The sequence below is a fragment of the Gallus gallus genome, chromosome 1, assembly GCF_016699485.2.
Source record: "Gallus gallus isolate bGalGal1 chromosome 1, bGalGal1.mat.broiler.GRCg7b, whole genome shotgun sequence".
NCBI lineage: Eukaryota > Metazoa > Chordata > Aves > Galliformes > Phasianidae > Gallus > Gallus gallus.
Genome location: NC_052532.1, coordinates 101545009 through 101568363, shown reverse-complemented (window position 1 = coordinate 101568363; position 23355 = coordinate 101545009). Strand labels below are relative to the sequence as shown.

General features: G+C 34.0%; 1 long non-coding RNA gene across 1 annotated transcript in view; it reads left to right on the top strand.

The window, feature by feature from the left end:
* Nucleotides 1–23355, top strand: part of LOC107055198 — a 40605-nt gene that overhangs the window by 5438 nt on the left and 11812 nt on the right. Inside the window, exons 2-4 of the long non-coding RNA XR_005849641.2 lie at nucleotides 4789–4915; nucleotides 12859–12916; nucleotides 13510–19493. This is a non-coding gene — a long non-coding RNA (uncharacterized LOC107055198). The remainder of the gene's footprint in view (nucleotides 1–4788; nucleotides 4916–12858; nucleotides 12917–13509; nucleotides 19494–23355) is intronic.

The window sequence follows — 23355 nt, the reverse complement described above, 5'->3', positions numbered from 1 at the left end:
TGGCAGCTGCTAATTAGGGAAAAGCTAATGAAATTATGGGCTAGTTTCCCCTAGCTACATATTTGCCTTTTCATATTTCCAGTTTACTCCTAATTTGCAGTGATAGTGCTGATTTACTAATTGAATTGTAGACATTTCTATTTTCTTGTTATTCTAATGAAGTCAGAAATAATAATAATAATAATAAAGATTAGAAAAGAAAAAAAAAAAGCATTCTTCAAAAGACAAGCATGCACTTTTTTACCTGAACTAAGATTCTCTTTGCAGTTAGGCAGTTGCAGTTCAGTCTGGCAGGCAGCAAACACCACACAGCTGTTTACTCAATCCCACTTTCACCCCAGTGAAATGAGGGAGGGGAATGAAAACTACAAGAACTCATGGGTTGAAACAAGGACAGATAATAAGAAAGAAATGAAAACAGGAGGAGAAAAAAAAAAGTGACAGAAAAGGGGAAAAATAAAGGCAATAACAACAAAAAGAATAAAGAAAACAAATGATGGACAGTACAGTTCAACTGAAGCCCAGCCAGTCTCTGAACAGCAGCAGCCTCCCCACTCAACTCCCCCAGCTTTTATTGCTGAGGATGACACCATATAGTGTGGAATATCCCTTTGGCCCGTTTGGGTCAGCTGTTTTGGTTCTGTCCCCTTGCATATCCTTGAGCTCCCCCGTCCTCCTCACTGGCAGGACAGTGTGAGAAGCTGAAACATCCTTGATTTTGTGTAATCACTGCTCACAGAAACAGCTGGTATATCATTGTGTTATCTACATTATTCTCATGCTAAATCCAAAATATGGCAGCATGCCAGATACTAGGAAGTAAATTAACTGTATTTTGGCTGAAACCAGGGTGCTGACTCTGATAAATGAACTGGAAGAGACTTCAACAGGGAGAAGAAGAAAGAGTGTTCACAACTATTCTATCCAAAGCGAGTCTGCTATTCTAATTTAAGGGCCTTAGTATCTTCTAAACAATTGTTTTGATTTAGAGTGGCAAGTAAAATTCCCTAATATTGATATTATCTCCAGTCCCTCAGCAAACACAGCCTCTGCAACTGGTTTCCTTTGTACTGAAATTAATCTAATGAATCTATAAAGGAGTGAGCTTACAATCAGCTTTAGCCTGGTTCTTTTCCTAAGAAGGTGTTGCGATAGAGAAAGAGGATAGGCATGTTCATCTGGCGGAGACTAGGAAAGTGTCCTGGTCCAGAAATCCTGGCAGAATGAAGCTTTCAAAAGTGAGTGCTGTATACTGAAGAATTTCTTCTCTGATCCAATCCATCACATGAGACACAGGCAAACTAAAAGATTTTATGTCTTTCTCAGATACATGAAAGTTCATTTCAGAAGTATCTATTTTAAAATAAACAAAAGACAGAATTAAAGTCCACTTTGCAGTGATCTAAACTTTAAACAAGATTTTTTTAATGAAGCTTTAGAAAGAGTTGGCACACATTTTAGCATTGAAGTCACAAACCTGAATTTGTGCTTCTCCCTTTCAGAGCACCCCAATTGCAAATCTACTAAGTTACTAACAGGAGCAGATTAAAAAGTGAGATAGACCTCTTCAATCATTTTGAAAAGTACACTAGCATGTACAAAAATCCCTATTGGGCTTAGAAAACTGAGATATAAAGAAACCATTGAGACTGTGGACAGATGCATTGCTTTGCAACATGTAAGCATTCAGTACCTACTGTGGGGCAAGAGTTCACATCTCATCTCTTTGGTAGTGGTTATATTTAACCCACTTCCTATCCAAGCTTTTTACACCACACTTTTATGTGGTAAATATTTATCATGTAACACTGAGGCAGCATTACTAAATTACTAAATGCCTGGAGGAGACACTCAAATTTAAAGCAGTGCAGAACATGTTTCATAGGTGCCTAAAGACTTGACTCTAGATTTTTGTCTCTGATTATCCCTAAATCTGTAAAACCAACCAAACAGAAAGCTCAAAGAAATAAAACAAAAAGTAAAATTTTAGATAGGAAGAGGAAAAGGGATGAAGATCCTTCAAATAAATATATTTCTTATTGATATTTTATTCCATTTGACTCTTAACAGAATCAGTTCTCTTCTTGTGGTTCTTTGTGCCTCTCTACATTAATTGTATGTAAAACTGTACAGTTATACAGCTTACTCTGTAAAAGATTGCTTCATGCATAGAACAGGCGTACGGCAAGAGTCATCATCTATGAGTGAGCCCTTCCTAATCACATATGTGATTACAGATTAAATTCCATCTGAGGGGACGTGAAATCCAGCTCTTAAGTAGGTTAATGGAAGGGGTCTCTCTATCTTCTGATGCTGTTTGCAATCTAACGTATCATCTAATAGCTACAATCCCACAATTTGTCCCTCAATATACATAGCTAAAGCAGGCAATGCACGAGTTCCTTAGCAAGTATAATATAGAATGCAATTTTTCAGTCAGTACTGACTCAGATTAGAACTAGAATCTATTCTTCAAACTGAATTCTTTAAAATATTCAAACTTGTCCAGCATAAATGGATAAAAGTATTTTCAGTGCGTTACTACAATTTTTTTCGCACTGATTAATAGGATGTTTCATGCCCAGCCAACTACCAATGTATGCGTAGAACCAATATTCTTTTATAAATTCTGCTTTTCATAGGATAATTCTTTTAAGATGAAATAAAATAAAGCAAAGAAATGATGTGTTTTGTACATCTCTTCACTGTCAGTGCATTCATGAGACTCTATATGGATTTCTCTTTTATCCTATGAAGATCAACAAAAGATAAATGTAGACTCAATCCATCAATGCAAGGACAGTCAATATATCAAATTTGTCTTGTTATAATGTTGACTTCAGTAGCTTTATGAGTATCTCCAGTTATGCTGTTTATCTTCTCATATAGTGCAGGCTAGAAAATATTCTTATATGACTTAAAAACTTCTTTAAGAAAAGTAAAATTTTCATAAAACATCATTACTGATTTATTCTGATCATTTTCTCCTAAGGCATAGTTTATGATTTTTAAGAAATGAGCTTGCAAAAGGATTTAAGTAGAATCTAGAAATCTTAAATTATAGTTTTATACAGAACAACTTTTATTATTATTATTATTATTTTTATTTTTAGGTTTCTGTGGAATGAATTGGCTGAATTAAATTTCCATCAAGTTCAACTTCCTTTTAAAATAAATAATTATACAAAGTATTAGGAATGCAGATTTGGAGAGAATAATAAAATACCACCACTAAAATGTGACTTTTTCTAAATTATTTCAATTTTCCCTGACCTTGGTATTTCTAATCTTGCTAATCAGAAAGATAAGTCAAACTTCATTTTGACAAAGAAACTGATGAATAGATTCTATGCTAAAACTAATACCTACAATTGATTACACTGTCACTGTAAACAATTACTAGATGAACCATTCCTCATATCCTGTGGCATACGGTGATAGGAGGATGGCTCAACTAGATAATCTTGTAGATCCTTTCCAACCTTGTGATTCTATAATTCTATGGACTTGCTAGATGACTGTGAAGAGGAAAGGGACTTGGGGGCGTTGGTTGATGTTTGGCTGAACAAGAGCCAACAGTGTGCCCAGGTGGCCAAGAGGGCCAATGCCATCCTGGCCTACATTAGAAATAGCATAGCCAGCAGGAGCAGGGAGGTAATCATCCCCCTCTGGTGATGGTGCACCTCGAGTATTGTGTTCTGTTTTGGGCCCCTCACAACAAGAAAGACATTGAGACCCTGGAACATGTCCTGAGAAGGGCAACAAAACTGATGAGGGATCTGGAGCACAGCACTTATGTGGAGCAGCTGAGGGAGCTGGGATTGCTCAGATTGGAGAGGAGGAGGCTCAGCAGAAACCTCATTGCACTCTACAACTTCCTGAAGGGAAGTTGCGATGAGGAGGGGTTTGACCTCTTCTCCCAGGCAACAAACAGGACCGGAGGAAATGGCCACAAGCTGTGCAAGGGGAGATTTAGATTAGATATAAGGAAAACCTGTCAAGGAGTGATCAGGCACTGGAATGGCCTGCCCAGGGAGGTGATGGAGTCACTGTCCCTGGTGTTGTTCAAGAGGCATCTGGATGAGGTGCTACAAGATATAGTTTAGTAGCTTAGTGGATAGTAATGGTGACAGGATGACAGTTGGACTAGATGATCTTGTAGCTCCTTTCTAACCCTGTGATTCTGTTATTCTATTATTCTATATTTCAAGTATATATTTTTCAGTAAAACACCCCTTAAAGCATTGTGTCTAATATGGGTCATAATGTCTGAACCTACTTAGAAAAGAAGTCTGTTCAATGTCTGACTCTAGAAAATCAAAGAAAACAGAAAAGGGGGGGGGGGGGGGGGGGGGGGGGGTGGGGGATGCAGGTTCATTACAGAAATTCATAAAAGATCTTTTAAAACACAAAAATATTTAGCAAGAAATCTGCATGTTCAGATACAGTTGAGACTGTAACACTTTTTCTGTAACCCTACATGAAGCTTATTTCAGTAATGTGGGGGCTAGGAGAAAACCGAATAAGCTTACACAGTCAATAAAAGGATGGCTTTGTAAAGAATCAGAAGTAATGGAGTCCTGATATAAAGAGGATGAGGAGGAATAGAATGGAAAAGATGTCAAATCCAAACCAGATATTTAGGCACGTGGTTTGACTATTCCTTATTATACTTCTTGCTGATATGTTTAAACACAGAAGTCAGATAGGTATAAGATGTAGGTTCTGAACATAGATGATAGAATTCTCACATAACCTTTATGTTTTCAAATTTTCCTGTATTCACAGGGATTATAAAAACCCATTTGAACTGGGATGGGACTCTATTTAGCCTCAAGCACATGAACCATGAGCACTACAAAAGAAGAACAAAGAGTTGCTATAGTGGCCGTGATGCAACTAGAATACATCCAAGGTATCAAAAGGGACAAAAATTGCTCTTGACCAGTTATACCTATTTTCCCTCATTTATGCCCATGCAATCCTACTGTGGCTGTGTTTGTTGGAGTTAATAGGGTCACATAGAAACATCCAGTGAACAATATCAAACACAGTAAGTTCATAAAAATCATAATCTTTTCTCAATTTATGAAAAAAGAGAGATATATTCAGTGAATATAAATGAAGACTATCAAGCATTCAATGAACCCTTGGAACATTACTGCCCCCACAGCTGCGTAGTACAACCTTGACTGAAGAAAATGTGTGCTTTAGTTCTTGATACTTTAAAAGCTAGGAATATGCTAGAAGGCTTTTATAAATCCCTATTTATTCATCGAGTATACACTGTTTGTTATCTTAATGGTATCTATGAAACACTGTGAATCACTATCTATCCCTATTAAATCTACTTTCATATTTCTCCCCTCTCCTGTTTTCTCAACTCCATTTGGAGAAGTTGATGAGGCTGAATGAAGACTATAATAACAGGATTTAACGGGTATAGTTTCTGTTGGTAGACAAAGTCGTAACTGTTGAGAAATTAGCAGCAGAGGCAGAGGTATGGTCTTAAAACAGATGAAAACCTTGCAAAAACTACAGATAGCTTCCATCCTAAGAAAGTGATTCACTTCTTTTGAATGAATGAAATTCTTTTTTCATTAAAAAAGATTTGATTCTTACTTTTATAACCTTGTCACTTTACTTGAATTTTTCATCAAATGTATTGTTCGGACAGTTGAATGTTTACAAAGGCATAGATTAGCAAAAACAAAAAAACTAAACAAAACAAACAACAACAACTTATGTAAAAAATTCCCTTGGTTACATAGAACTTTACAACTCTAAATCCTGTTCCAAATCTGGGATTTTAAAGATATAATTAGTATTTCTTCTAGAATTCTTAATTTGAGGTTTCTGTAATTTGATTTTTCTGTTATTTCCTGACAAAACTGTTTAATCTGGGGCTACGTGAACTTTCCATGAAATACAGTGTCAGAGTCAGTTTTTCACAAAGAGTGTGAACTACAAGAACTCTTGTCACATTGTGATGTAACAATAAATTCATTTTAATACATAGATTTTTATGAAAAATAAATTTCAACAACTGAACGTGCATACTTTCATTTCTTATCCTTCTATACCGTAATATCAATACTAGTTAACTTTCATTTAAGACAAAAACATGTACATTTTATTAGTTTGTTTTAGCAATAGTGTTACTAAAGAAAATAAATAATAATAAACTGCATAATTACAGATCTCCAAATTTCATATGTAATCATTCTTCTTCCCCTGCTCTTTCTATTCTTCCCTCTCACCTAGCTGACAAAGCTAACAAACATAAATCCTCACTTCTTTCTCAAAACTCTTAAACCACTACTGTTCTCCAGTCAGATTGTTTTTTCCACCCTGCTACTATTATTCCATCCATTCTCCCTTGTAGCTCTCCGTGATTTTTGCTTTCAGCTTCTGACCCTTCCCCAGACCTCGTGCATCTCCTCCATATTTCCTCTTGTATTTCAGCTCAGATTGTTCTTTCCATAAATCTTGAAACATTCGATTTCTTGGCAGGTTTTTTTCCATGTTTTTTGTTTGTTTGTTTGTTTTTTGTTTTTTAATAGAATTGAAATATTGATGCATGCATTTTCATAATATTCACATAATTCAAAAGTTTCTACTGTGCAGCGTTATCTGTACAAGTGCAGTGCAGTGAAACACCATTAAATATATTGGACTACAACTACATTAGCAAAAGGAGAATATAAATTCACCAACAGATGGACTAAAATGAACCAATATTCATTGGAATATAATCAAAAGAAAAAAATATATATATGTCCTATTAATAGATGGATTTCAGGGAGAAGAAGCTAAGTGTAGGGAGAAGAAAATATATATTTGATGCAAACAGCAATAATATAAGGTCAGACTAAACATTTGAATCATAACCCAGCAATAAAACATTCACATAATTTTGAGAATGTACTTTGCAAACATATAATATCTTACTTGGCATTGCTTTTGGATGATTAATTCTCTCCAGGTATAACTCAGGTACTTTCACTTATACGCTTCAATACTCATATTCATCAGTCAAGTAATTACATACATTTTTCCCTTAATCTTTTCAACTATCAAGAGCCATACTTGAATATATGGGTAATATAGCAGAGAGGTAAAATATCCACCCAATCTGTTTATTGCAGTAACTACAGATAGTACAGTAGCAGTGCATAGTAATGAACTAGATCCTTCACTGGTCTAATAATTTCAGTTTAAGTTGCTGGCTGATGATCTGGCCTTGTATTTAATTAGTGAATCACTCACTCATGGCAAAGAACCAATTTGATACATAAACAAATGAAAGAGAAATAAATGTGTATAAAGGAATAAAAAGGAATAGGTGTAACAGTGTCCTGGTTTCAGCTGGGATAGAGCTGATTTTTCCTTCATAGAATCTGGTATGTTGCTATGGTTTGGCTTTAGGAGATAACACACCAGTCTTTTAGTTGTTGAGCAGTTCTGTATGTAGCCAAAGACATTTCAGTTTCTCAGATTCTTGCATTGTCCTGCAAGTGAGGGAGCTGGGGGACATAAGGCACTGGGAGGGGACAGAACCAGGACAGCTGACCTAAACTTAACAAGGGGATATCCCATACCATATGATGTCACACACACACACACAAAAAAAAAAAACTTGGTCAGGAAGTAGCTGGGCAGGTGGTCACCACTTGGGGACTGGCTGGGCATTGATTGGCAGGTGGTGAGCAGTTGCTTTGGGCATATACAAACAAAACATATATGTATATATGTATGTACATATATACATATACGATATACATATATGTATATATATACATATATATGTAATTATCATTACTGTTGTCTTTTTTTTTCCTTCTTCCTTTTCTGTCTTCTCTCAGTTTTTATCTCAGCTTATGCGTTCAACCTCTTTTTTTTTCATTCTCTTCCTCATCTTGCTGGGAGGTTAGGAGCGAGCACGTGACTGTGCGGTGCTTAGCTACCTGCAGGATAAACCACAGCAAACTGTTACAGATTTTCACTCTTTCCTTACATGTCTGAAGTCTCTGGCAGGACAATTAGCCAGACAATGCTGCTTCTTCATGGCATCTGGATGAAATTTATAGGAAATTAGTTAACGAGGAACTAATTAATATCTAATTAATAGGAAATGTGTTAAGAATCAGTTAATGAGAGATTTTGATTTTATTCTTTTATTTGGGAATTTTTTTTATGAGATTAGTGATTATTTTCTTCCTCTGCCAAGATAGCTCTATATGAGGAAAATATTTCAAAGTCTTGCATGTACACTGTAGAAGTGTTTCTTAACCACTTGTGTCTTCTTTCCCTGATGACTTAGGGCACAGCTCTAGAATTCTGCAAGTAGCTACAAGTATTTCATGTACAATTGGATAGAGTTCCAAAAGAGTTCAGATATGCTATGGGAAAACTAGTCACTCTGTAGGGAAATGAGATATATAGCTTTCAATTTACGTTCTGGGGATTTGACTACTATCTGCTTTAAGTTCATTAATATTTTTTAAATCAAGTCATAATTTTCCCTGAAAGATATTCTCCTTGAAATTTAGGTGTTTAATTACCTTATTCATATTTTAAAATTGCAGCTCATGTTCTTTATCATCAAAAGATCATTAGTGTGCAAGTATGTGCTGCTTGTTTTCTTACTTGTTTCTCTGAAGATACTTCACATTCTGCAGAAACATACAAATGTAAGCACTCAATTAAACCTCATTTTAAAAGATTAATCATATCGATTCTTATGAGAGTATTTCCGTAGCAATAAACTACCTAGTTGATCAGAAAAAAATGACTCAACATTTCAGTATTTAGTGTAGATTGCTTGAAAGACAGTGAATTGACACATGCAACAAAGTAGAGGTGAGGTAATTACTTAAACATAAATTACCATAGTTGCTCAGTTGCACAGATGGTAACTTATTTTTATCTCACATATCTGAATTATCTTAAAAAAGTCCTTGTTCTTTTTCTCGTGGAATTAGTTGGATCAGTGCTTTCTTTGATTTAACTAAATGACTTCAGATTCTGAGAAGCTGGCAAACTAATAGCAACTGCATCTATTCGAAATATCTAAGAGCAGGCATGGATATAGAAAAACAAAGAAAGGCAACACTCTACACTATAATGCATAAAATTAGAGATTTTTTATCTTTCTGGATGAGTTTTCTTCTTCATTCTCCTGTGAAATAAACATAGATAGATCTCCAGAAATCTATCATTTTTTTTCGGTATTGCCTGTATCTCCAGCATTCAGGCATCCTGCTTTTATTACAAAACACCTGCTACTGTTTTTGATTGTGGAGAGAATCCACTGAAGAGTATATCTTGATGGTCTCTTCTTCTATGGAGTTAGTCAAACAATGCAAAAAATTACAATCACCATAGCTTTGCAATGAGAGAAAAATCCAAGAGGCTAGATAGATTTATCTTATTGCTGAAGTTAATGAAGCAGCTTCTGAAAAGATAGATAATGCCATGATAGTGATTGCATTACTTCTGTATATACTCCAAAATGAATTAGCTATTGTACTGGGTTTATCTGTGATGGAGTTAACTTTCCCTGCAGTAGCCCACAGTGTCATGCTCTACACTTGTGTCTAGAACAGCACTGATGTTACACCAATGTTTTGTCCATTGCTGGACAGTTCTGAAACAGCATCAAGACTGTCTCCAACCCCTGCCAAAGACAGTAGGCAAGAGATGGGGGAGAAACATCACCGAGACAGCTGACCTAAACTGAACAAAGGGATATTCCATACTGCATGGTGTCACACTCAGAAATAAAAGCAGGTAAAGGGGAAGAAGGGCTTGGGCTCTTGTTATGAAAATTTCTGTGCTTTCATACAATCTCTATGCATATTGAGGCTCTGCTTCAGAAGATGTGATCAAACGTCACTTACGTTGATGAAAGTTCATTTCAGCTGTGCTTGTATTCATCTTTTCAAGTAAATATTTCAAAGAAAGGACTAAAATAATACCTATGTAATGATTTCTATTTCCTTGACTGTTTTCTTACTCCTCCTAGAAACTATTGCTGCAAAGGTTTGCTAGTCCTTCTTCTATACTAAGAAGTCATATGTAACATGAATCAAATACAACTGTGGGCCTTCTTGAAAGGGAACAGCTATAACAATCATAATTTGTATGTTGTTCATTTTCTTATATGATATCAAAAGTGGTTCAAGATATGATACTAGTAGACAAGATATTTGAGAGCTATATCCACAAGAACAGCGATCCCTCAAAGTATCTCAAATTGGAATTCACATCCAATAGTCTTCTTCTCAAGAATATTAAGTTTTCCTTATCTCTGTGCAAAATTAATATCAACATATCTTACAATTAATCAGATTATTTCCTTCAAAGATACGAATATTTTAATTCAAAATAGAGAAGGTTTGTCATTGAAGGATTAAAGAATTTGATGCTGAGAAAAAAACATCTAAAACTATGTAAGATGCATTTTTAAATTTAAGATCAGATGTTCAAAACATTACAACTACGTTCATATGTGATGTCAGTTATATCTGCCATTATGAAGAAAGAGTGATGATTTATTTTGATTCTTAAAGAGTATATTTATATTATATTTTCTTCTGAAAGAACAGGGAAATAATGCTCATAAAAACTGTAAATAATAGCCTAAAAAAAGACAAAGATTCTCATATAAAACACACTGAGGTCGAAGGAGGAAATTCTTCTAGGTTGCAAAGATACCTGAAGTGAATATCCTGCACATGGAGAGATGGGCAAACCATTCATTCTGCTGAGCCAACTTATCAGAAAAAAAGAAGTTACTAACAAAAACTGAGATGACTTCAGCAGACTTGACAGCAAGAGAAGTTGAAAAAAATAACAGTAACAAAACAAAAAAAAAAGGATAATATTATTAAAAAAAGTAAAAATTCACCATTGGATGTTAAAAGGTATGCAGTACAATCTTTCAAAGTGGTTGTTTTAATCATTTTTCAGAAGTCTATAGTTTATCTTGAGACAAAGAGAAAAGAGTCTGATATAAATTCAATCAGATGCTAGGAAAAACTAGTGAAAGCATCAGAAACATAGACCAACAAAGATTTTGAATACGTTGAGAAAATAAGGCAGTCTATGTTCATAAAAAGGGCGATAGTCAATATACAAGATAAATCTTATTTGCAAATGCCTGTTAAAAGTAGCATTTTTAAAAAACTCCTAGAGATTTGAACAATATGAAAGCCAATCAGAAGTATCAATGCAAGGATCATCATGGACAACCAACAAAAAGAAATAGTTCTTGTTATATACACTTATCACTATACTTCTGAAATGAAGTTTGTGCCACATGAGTATAATGAATATTTGTATGACAAATACTACATGTTAATTTAATTGCCATAATGCTACTGTAACATCAATCTCATTTTAAATTATTTTTTTTCCTTTTTTTCAGCTCACAAGCCTTTTAATCTTTGAAGTTTTGTATAAAAAATAAAGAAATACAGCATTCTGTGTACAAAAGTATGTAACGTTAGCATATGCCAGATAGCTAATATACAGCAGTTTAATGTGTGCATCAAATGCACATCTTTGCTGCCATAAAAGATACAGTAAAACTTTAAGAAAATTACTAGGTATTCTCCCAAGCCAGACTCCTGAGTAAGATCTCTCTATCGCTTTCTTGTCAGCCAGTAGAACAGATTGCTTGTCTTTAAAGTTGTGCAGTCAAAAAATTACAAGTCAGGTTAAGGGATGCCATTTATAGCCTGAATTGACAACTGATGAGTTCTGTCTATGTTTAATTTAATTCCTTCTGCCTCTGAATATACTAAGAAAACTAGCACTGAAACAGTTTTTGTTATTTAAAGTGTTTTCAAATCCACATATACTGGTATCTGTTTTCACTGATTTGAATATTGCTACCCTTTACTCTTTGATGCCAGCTTACTGTCATCTAGCAGTGCTATCAGGTACTTTATTTATGGATGAATTTGGATTTTGAAGTCACCACTGAAGATGTACTTATGAGGATACAAAAGAGATCTGTTTAAGATATTTTCTGGCTTTCTTTTCTGTAGAAATAGTAGAGCTAGCAAGGGATCAGGGTCTGCTTGGTTCCTGCCATGACACAGGGGAAAGATATTAGCTTAATTTCTGCATCTGGACATCTGAACTTAAAGAGTTTTCTTAGGATCTATTGTCTAGGTATAGCCAATGGAGTTCATGTCATGAATTTCATACAGACACTAGCTTCATTCTTTGTATTTTACCACAACCATATTTAAGGAGATTAATCTCAAATAATGTGTGGCTAATATTGCAACATTTTTCAGATTCTAGTACATTTACTGTCCTTCCTAATCTTTGATCAGCTCTTTTTAAACTCTAAAAATTTAAATGATAAATTTAAAAATTTCAGAAGTTATAAATTATGATTAATTCAATAAAGACAGAATTTTTCTTAAGTTTGAAAGCCTTCTTATTATCACATCTGTTCCTGTTTTTATATGTCATACATACTTTATCAGAATGAAGTATATACAATACAAAGCACACATTTTCTCCGCACTCTACAGCATATATGTGTCTGTGACTGTATTGTTTCTACGTTCTCATTGTTATGCTAGGTATGCCATTTCAAAATAATAAAAATAATTGAAAGAGTGACCCTTAGAAATGACAATTTCTTAGTCCTTCATTAGATCTCCTTATTTCCCTCAGCAGTTCAGTTAGGCTTCTTCACTCTATCTCTCGAAAAAAAAGCAAAATAAAAATTTACCAGTTTTCATAATACCTCCATATATTCTTTCACCTTACACTTTTCCCTTCTTTGTCACAGATCTTTCTTATGGATTCATATTCCTATTCTCTCCTGTGCAGGGATTAAACATGGCTTCAAAGATCTAGAAGACTTACTCCCAGCAGATGAGGAATTTAGGTACTGTGTCAGTACATAATATGTAAATATATGGAATATTTCTTTCAACGAGGGACAACTGAAAGGTGTAACAAGGACTGTTTCCACATGTGCATTAAAGAAGTCACCTTACATTAGAAACAAAGATTACCTCTCCCACATGAAAGTATACAGAATTAAATGCTTTAAAACAATATCAAATGTTACAAACATTACATTATTACATTATCATTGTTAACAGTAATATGGACAGAGGATATATAGTAAACTTCATCCCTTGAATATCTTCTCTTTCTTTGAAACCTTTTTTCAATCAATCCTTCTTTAACTATTTAAGGTCATACCTAAATTCTAAGCAAAATTCAGTGAAGTTAGGGCCATTCTAAAGATATTTCTGGTTAAACATCTTGATAACTTACGATCCAGTTGTAAAATATAAAGAATAACTTCAGAGATTTACAGATACCTGTGTGTGACTCAGATAAATCAAACAGAGCTGCCAAATTCCCACATGAACAAGCATCTCTCCAAAACTGTGATATAATTCAAATGCAGTGAATTCCTTTACAATTATTATTATTATTATTATTATTATTATTATTTATTTTTTGCAGATACAGCCATGGACAATTACACTTTTCATTTCTATAAGGTTACTGTTTAGCCCAGCGTTTAATATGAAAAGATGGTAACACTACTAAGAGTACAACATTACTGTATTTTTATGTCAACTGCGGCTGTTTTCTTAGTCTTCATATTACAACCAGAGCCCACTGATATTGTTCAGAATTCATTTTCATCGTCTTATATACATTTGCTGTAGTATCAACTGCTCAAGAGACTCATCTGCCTGCCAGTAATTCTGGGCATACCTCTCAGGTGGGACACTAATGAAAGTGAAAATGAAATAGTTCAGTGATGATATAAAAGAGCAAGATAGAGTCAACGGTGAAAACAGAGGCAGAAAGACAGGAGTGCTCATCCTGAATTCAAAATGAAGTCAACCTTAATTTTAGTTTCTAAAAGCTTATGCTTCATACTTGAAGTTTTACTTAACGTTAGCTTGAACAGTTCAAATTTAATTTCCATCTTGATTTATGTAAGTATGAGAACTGAATTCATGCTATGATTAAGCAATTGTGATTTTTATTGTTGTTGTTCATTCAGGACATCCTAAAAACATTAGAACTCAAGAATGTACCCAATATGTGTGTTCTTATTTCAAGTCAGAATAATAAAATGGCTAAAAAATGTTCAATATCTATTTAGCAGAGTACACATACCAATGCTTATACGCCATATGTGCTATGTATTTATGATAGCTATAGATTTACAATATGTATAAAGAATGGTGTGTACATTCTATATATATGAGCCATATGTATTTGATATATATGGAAAGTATACAGGGACAAAATAAATTGCTAATGATTGCATTTTAATGGATTATTTCAGAGTTCTCATATTAGAATGACAGACTAGAATGTTTGAGTGAAAGAACAGAAAACATTAAGAAACAGTTCTCTGAGAAGCCATATTGAAAATATGGATGTATATATTTTTACACCACATATGTGTATGAAGTTCAGTACCTTATTGAGAAAGAAAGAAATTATAGTAATTCTTCTGTTGTTATTGAATACCAATTATTTAAGGCTAGTGATGCCTTAAAAGAATAAATTGCATTGTATGGAAATCTCCACTGTCCCGGAGGGACAGTGCAGGATAGATATAATTCTAAAAGCTTTCTTAAACTGCAATATACAGCATCAATTTTGTTCTAGGCACTTTTTAGAGTCTTGCAGGAAATTCCACTCTAAGAGATTGCATCCTATTCCTATACTCTCTCCACCCACTTTGCTTCTCTGTGTTTTTTGTCTTTAAAATGTTAACTTCTTAGCATACATATATCCCAAACTACTTACTGTTAAGTTAAACTGTACACTACTTTATTCATGTAAAGCAAAATAGACACTACAACTTCCATAGTTGAATTCAGCCTGTGTTAATTAATCTGCTCTGAAGTACAGCTGGTCTGAGCTGGATTGCTTTCAGCTACCTAAACAAATCTAAGTCCTGTATCTCTATAATAAAGACAGTCTCCAGTACGGACATATTTAAATATATAAGGCTATGCTTGTGAGCAACCCAAATGAGTTATAATCACTCTTAGTGAAAATAATGTGATTAAGCTTAGTAATAAAATCCAAATTTTACTAATCACAATTATAAGCATGCAGTCTAAATACTGCTCCACTAAAACCGAAGTTAGGGTATAAATGTAGTTTTATTTATCTCTGAAGTAAGAGCTTTTCTGTGCTTTAAACAACTTATTTGCCTTCATTGCTAAGTATTTTCTCTAATAACAACTTAATATCCTTCAGCATCACATCTAATAAAAAATTCAGTTAGCATCAAACTACAAGTGTGTGATGAGTGTTCATCCATTTTAAGAAGAAACAGACTTCTGTATATTTAAAGCAATAATTTTAACACTTGTCATCTTATTCCCAAAGGGACTTTTAATGTTATGTAAACATTAACATTTCCATTATTAAAGTTTACGAATGTATTTACAAAAAAGAACTGTTGACATAGATATTTCAAAAAGAAAGAAAAGTACATGTTGCTCATGACTGAAAAATTACTTGTTTTCAAGTAATTTCTGTTAATAAATAAAGTTAAGGGAAGGGAAGGGGAATGGGAAGGAGAAAGAAAAAATGAAAAAGAAAAAAAAAGAGAAAAGAAAAGAGAAAAAGAGAAGAGAAAAAGAAAAGCTGTTGCAATCCAGAGACTGACTGGATTGTAAGGAGGTCAGTTTCTCTATTATTCTAAAATGATCTTTCAGTCCAGCTCTATATAAATGGAAAATTCAGCAAAAATAAAAAAGACTCAGAGATTCTGTTGCCCAGATAAACCTCAAATATGAAATCTATCTGAAGTGGGTAAGACTACAGCAAAAGTAACATGGAAGGGAAACATCAGGCCTCCTCCATGAAAACTGATGGTGGGTTTTGTGCAGATGTCTTGACTGACTATTTTAAGTACAAGTGAATATTAATGTAAGGTTCTGTCTGCCATCAAATGGCTTAGCATCATTTTTCTTCATTCTCAGTGCCATTTTATTGTTAATTCATTTTTAAGAACAGCATATTTCTTTAACCTCTCAAAGCTCTTTTCCTCCCTCCTCCGTCATTCTCCCCAGGAATGTCTTGCACGTTGATTTGATTTATGCCAAGACAGTGAATAGTATTTTATTCTAAATGTCAGATTTACATGTTATGTGTACTTATTCATAGATACTTTCATCTCTCCATGCTAAATGGGATTTTTTTGTACTTCAAAGCTTGGATAGTTTTCTTAAAAAAAAAAAAAGAAAAAGAAAAAAAAAGGAAAACCAATTATCATATTCTTATGCATATGATCATTGATATGACAAGGTTGAAGTTAAATTTCTTGGAAATGTGTGGCCAAGGGGGATCTTATTTTAAAATATAAATCTCCCTTGTATATATTTTTGAACCAAGTGAGGTCTAGTGTATCCCTTTTACTTTTGGAGGAGAGAGAGGGGAGAAGAAGGAAGTGGGCATCTATTTATTCTTGCCCAAAGCTTGACTGTGATAGTAACTGATATTTCAATAACTGACAAAACTTACAAAAGTGTTAAGTATATATGGAAATCTTGAAAATATTAAACTCTTGACTTATTGGCATGAACTACCAGCTAGACAGCTGCCTTTCACATGTAAATATCTGACCCTATATGGCTTCCAATTCTGTTTTGGTGCCCATGAAATAATCATTTTTGGTCAGCAAAAACCTGGAGACAGTCATAATATCAAACATCTAGTCTAGCCCTAAACCATTTTAAAATCTAATAGAATTAGCAAGTTCATTCAGATAATATTCCTATTGATAGCTGCAGCTTTTACCGAAGAATTGGTAGAGGACATTAGAGAAGCCAAAACTACTGGATAAAGCGCTTTAAAAGGCAAGATATTTCTACATAAATTTACCTGAAATTAACTGAATTTCCCTATTCCTTCATAAAAATGTACATTTATATAGAGAAAGAGATATATTTTCAAAATATTACTGGTTTCCTATTTAAAATAATTAAATAATTAACTAAATAAAACATTGTCAAAAAGCATTTTAAACATAAGAAAACCAACTCAGCTTCTTTATTGCAATTGTGGCAACACAGAAGGACACTGGGAATGACTCCAGTTTTTGTATTTTTAACTCCTAAAATTCATGCTTATGGCAGACTTAAAGAAGGCACTTTATCCCTTTGGATTAGTATCAGCAAGACATATCTGAAAGACTTCATTAGTATTAATATACTATGTGGTCATGCAGCTGGAAAAAATAATCACCCATACTTCCTCATGCCATAAGCCTTGTTGGATGCCCCTGAGTCATAAGAAATTTATGAAGAATAGAAGTGTTTGGCTGACTACAGGAGATACTCGAATATTTAATTATGTGAAGTGCTCAACACAGGAACCAGTACAGCAAAAATTCATTGAAAGACAGAACTCATGTTACTGTTCCTATTTTTAATATACTTTCTCAGCCCAAACTCTTAAAACTCTTAAAACTGTCCCTAGCTCCTCCAGAGGCTGGCTAATATTATTACTCAATTCATTTGAACTAAGGAGAATTTTTCCTAATCAAACAGCTCTTAATAGGATACTGCTCATTCATGACAGGAAAAAAATGTGTCAATTTAGAATCTTCACTGAGGTCATTAGGACTCTATCCTAATTTCCCATTTTAAGCTATGGCTACTTGGTTATCCTAATCCAAATTGTTTGGGTTTCCACTTCCAAATTAGACTGTGCCTGAGTGGGCCTCAGATCCATATGTGTCTATGGCAGACTTCTGCTTTCCAGTGCCTGCAGCTGCACACCAGGCACTGTCTGTTACAGAATCTCAAATGACTGGCCAGTCACATCATGGCATCTGAATCCTTATTACTGGCTTAAAAGTTTAGTTTACAATTGGAATTGAAGTTACTCAAAATTTAAGAACATTCTTTTCGACAGAAGCATTTGTACATTTTCTTAATGTTTTTGTCACAAAATCTAGAGAATCATACAATCCAAGATAAAAAATTGTTTTCTTAATTCAAGAACTTGCTTAAATGAAATTTGTCAAAATTTTCAACAGAATTTCCCAATTCACCTGTGCCACTAGGACTACTAATTTACCACATGGTAATAGCAGAAGAGAAATTCTAGAATTTCCTGAACGCAAAAACTAGTGAAGCTCATGTAAGATTTTTTACACAGAGTATCTTTTTTAAGAGCAGAAGGGAATATAATATATACATATGGAGACAAGAATTTATTGATATTGTTATTCAAGTTCATATTTCAACAATCTGATAGTTCATATTATGAAATATGGAAAATTTTCAGTAATAATACAGTTAAAATTATTTTCTTAAAAAAAAAAAAAAAGTCTTTGCTAGTGTCTACCAGTTTTATGTGGTATTATGCTCACCATTCCAATGTCCTTCTAGATACAATCATAGAATCATTTAGGTTGGAAAATAAACCTGAGATCACCAAGTAAACAGTAAGTTCAAAATCACTGTAACTAGTAGAGTATTAGTCCTAATATGATATTAATGCATTTCTGTTTTGACAGTATTAGTAGCAAAAAGAAAACATTATACAACGTGTCCTATAAATTTAAAAAAACAAAAAAAAAAGTATATTTTTGCATAATGTAATGACACCTGCATAATAACTAGAGTAGTTATTTTACTGGTACTTCCTAAGTATTAGTTAAAACATATTAAAACTATGTTTGTAATATTAAACCCTTTAGTTATATTTTCCAAATAACATATGTTGCTCTTATGCTTTTAATAGAGACCTGTAGAATGTTGAAATAGAATCTAGTCATAAAGGGTAAGCTATCCATGATAACTAAGAATCAAAATCAGTCCAGCTATGCACCTCTTTGAAATTCTTCTCCATGTTATATTATTATTTGAATTGAAAGTATAGTGAACTACTCACCATATCCTACATTCTCCAAATTTGTTAGAATGGACTAAGCCTGGCTTTGATAATTACAGAAAAAGCTGATGTCCTTATTAGACTGACAAAGGAGTTGTTGAATATTTGCTAAAGTACCAATTAATTATCATGGAAGTTAGATATTATAGTCTGATGACCTAGTTAAAGAAACATTAATTATAGTCTACTAACCTTGTCACATGAGGCTAAAAGCTACAGACCTCCTACAGAAAAAAATAATAATATTCTTCTGCAGTCACACAAATGTCTGAGGGATCAACTGTTAAAATTTCTTCTGGGACTCTCAAGATAGAATTCCCAAATAGGAAAGCATACAGTTCACATGAATGAATTGAAGGATAGAGGATTCAACTGTAATATCAAATGTATATTAATTAACCTTTTAGTAAAAGCCTGCAAAATGTAAATTTCCTTAAAATGTAAACAAGAATGGGTACAAAAAGTAGCAAAGAGATCAGTGAACAGCACTCATTTTCTGGTCTTATAGAATTGAAGGACATTTGAGTCAATGAGCAAGCTGAAAACTTCAGAGAGTATACAAGGTTGGTAACAAGCTCAGGTTTTTATGTGTCCGCTCTTCCAAAGGTCAAATAAATACAGGAGCACTTAGAATCATAAAATCATAGAATGGTTTGCATTGGAATGGACCCAAGGGTCTAGTTCCAGCGCTACTGCCATGGACAGGGACTCTTCCCACTAGAACAGGTTACCTAAAACCTCTATACAACTTGGCCTTTATCTCTCCAGGGATGGGACATCCACAGCTTTTCTGGGTAACCTGTTCTGGTGCCTCAGTATGGTCATAAAGGAAGCATCCAGCATATAACCAAGCAGACTGGTCATCGCTGGATCTTTCTAGGGGCTGTTGTCAATAAAGCGTGTGGTTTACTTTTCATATAGGTTATTATACCTTTTCCAGTTCAGAATAAGAATGAAAACTACATCTGCAGGTTAGGATGATTTTTTTTTTTAAATATAAATGAATATTCACATTCTCTTATAAATTCATTTATTATATGCTTTTTTTTCTGAGAGAAAAAAAAAAAAAAAAGTTTTTCCCTTTCCATTCACCTTTAAGGAAGAAAAGACACTGAATACTGAAAGCTCAATTCTATAAAGACATTTACATTTGCTGTAAAAAATTATATCTCTAAATACTGTGGAAGTATAGCTGCAGCTCCAGCAATTACATATTTATGCATTTTGCACCTATCTGCAAAACCAAAAACCTATTTTTATCTGACAGAAACCAAAGACCACTGTTATTAGGGATTTGGAAGATGACCATCAAAAACAACTGGTCTTCCAGTAAAAAACAATTCTTCAAACCACTTTCTAGTAGACATGCTTTCAAAAGCAATTCTGGCATTATAGCTTTCAACTTCTACTTACTTGCTAAAACAACAAAGATTCACCAAGGGAAAGTTCTGTTTAATGAACTATATTTCCTTTTATGGCAAGATTAGACGCTTATTTGACAAAGGGAAGTCCTGGGACTTGACCAAGCAGCTAGTATGCATACTATGTAAGACTGCAGATGACACTAAGTTAGGAGCTGTTGACTCCCTTGAGGGTAGAGCAGCCTAGCAAAGAGACCACGACAAATTGCAGGCTTGACAATCACCAATTGCATGAAGTTTACCAAAAGTAAGTGCCAGATTCTGCATCTAGGATGGAGCAACCCTAGATACATGAAAAAGAAATTGGAGATCAGCCCATAGAAAGGGATCTGAGAGATCTGGTCAAAAGTAAACTGTGAGTGAATTTTTTTCCTGGCAATCTGTTATGGTGATACTACCCAAGGGAAAGGTATGAAGCTGCATTGGGGCAGGTTTAGGTCAGGTACTGGGGAAAAAGTTCTTCACTGAGAGGATGGTTGGGCACTGGTACAGACTATCCAGGGAAGTGACCGTAGCACCAAGCCTGCCTGAGTTCAAGGATAATTTGGACAACATTCAGAAATATGGCTTGATTTTGGGTGGTCCTGCATAGAGGCAGAAGTTGGATGATCCTTGTTATGTTCCTTCCAACTCAGAATATTCTCTGATTCTATTCTATAGGTCATAGAAAATTAACAGCTCCTTCTGTGAAGCAACAAACCTCCATAGAAACAAAGCCAGAAATCTGACACAAAAATAGACACATTCTGGAACTAAACATAAATGGTGCTCTTAAAAATGTGCACCAGCAGAGATTACCCACTGTTTCACAGCTTTTATAATGGCACAATTGCTAGGAAAATGTTGTTCACAGTCCATCTTTCATAGGCCCAGACAAATGGAAGTAACAAGGTGCCAAATCCAGACTATATTGTGGGTGCTGTAAGTGCAGCCAAGATTGGCTATGTGCTCCACGCTCTTCAAGCTAGTATGTGACCTGGCATTATTGTGTTGCAAAATGTCTTCTCTGGCCTAACGCTACAAGTATGAGCCTTCTGCTAAATCAGTATTGCAACGTCATGGTCAGGTTGATGGTTGTTCATGGTTCCAGGAAATCTAGAAGGATTATCCCTTTCCTATCCTAAAAGTTATTTCATAAGCTGTTTAAAATGGAACACAAAGACTTCCTTCCCCTCCACCAGGTATCACAAATAAGTATTCAGTGTAATCCCTTACACAAAGTGATGAAGCCTTATCTTAAAGGTGTTCTTACTGGGTAATTCTCTTAAAGATACACTACTTTGGTGGCTACAAAGTTGTACTCATCTCCACCGTTTTATTCTAAAACTAAAGCTCTACTTTTTCTTGTGTTAAAAATTTCCTTTCATAAAGTTTCAATGCCTTCATTTTTATTTCCCTTCCTCTGATATATGACAGAAAAAATATTTTTCTCATTTTGTAAAAACAAGCCAAATCAAAGAACAGCAGCAATAAAATGAATAACACAATAAGAACAACACAAAAACATCCCTCTAACTTCAATGTGAAATATTCAAATATTCAAATCTTATTTTCTATGTTTATTTAATCAGTTTGTGTCTTCACAGCTTCCTATATTTTCCACAGCTTTACAAATAGTGTGCTTCCATTCAGACTCCATGGGTTGCTTCTTACCTGGACTGGAACTCTTGTCCCTGATTTTTGTAGTATTTGGTCCAAAACCTTCCTAAATTTCTACTGTTAATATGCCATGAGTGATGTACCTTCAGTAATCACATAAGCAGCAAATACTCCATGTATACTTTTTCAAACTAACTTACAAAACAAGTTATAAACATCTGCAAAGCAGCTCTCTAAAATACAAGATAAATCATCAGCATATAATCCAGCTCTAGCTTCTAGTTTTTATCTCTAAATGACAAGTTGAACACCAATTTGCAACAGGTCAGATCAGTACCACTTACTATTAGTTTTAATCTGGTTACAAACTGAAAACAGCATTCAGACTGCATGCACATTTGCCAGTAACCATTTTAACGTAACTGCCATTCAAATTTTAAGCAGTTCCAACTAAGTCTACTCAAAGCTAAAATTGTTTGCTCCAGAACTGAGCGCGAACTTAACCAAACACCATTACTGGCTAACATAATTCTCTAGGTTTAAGAAAAAGCATGATAGTATAACTAGAAAACATTCACACAAATAGTAAAGTAAATCAAATTTAGTAAAAATAAGAAATACAATCTGAATAAGATGAAACAGTAGTTAGAATAATAAAAACAGACATTCAGTTCTGCACGGGAGAAGATACAAAGTACATGAAGGCAATGATCTTGATAAAAGGGAAGTACTATTTAACATCAGTGTGGCCGAGTATCCAGAAACATAACAGTGGGGAAAAAACATATTAGATATTTTTAGCTCTCATGTTATCTTCATTGTAATGCCATTTTTAAGCAATTCTCAATCACAACAACACATTATGATAGTCTTTATTTACACATGTCACTTCCAAACTGGCATTACATTTTAATTGTTTCTGAAATTACACTGTTATTATTGCAACTCAAACTTGTACTGTGATATTAACAAAAATCACTTTTATCACAAAATTTCAACATTTTGTCTGAACAAAAATATCATACGATTCTCCTGACTTTTCTGAGTAAGAAGTCATGCAAAATTACACTCTCGTAAAATAATAGAAATAATATTCAATGGAGTACAGTAAAATTTGGAGAAAAAAAATTAAATATAAGGCTACAGATGTCACTCTTTGATTCTAGTGATGTTTTTGTAACCTCCAATGTTTCATCTGAAAAAAATAAAATTAAAAACTCTGATGAAATATCATGCTCCTAAATTTGAAATTCACTCTGATCTCCACCAAAGGAGACAAAAATAAGGAAAAAACACGTTATGTAAAGACTATTTTATAAGGAGCGTTAATAAATTCCAGTGGGGAAAAAAATTAAATAGCATCCTTTGCAAGAAGAAATATATATATATATTTCTATAGTTATAT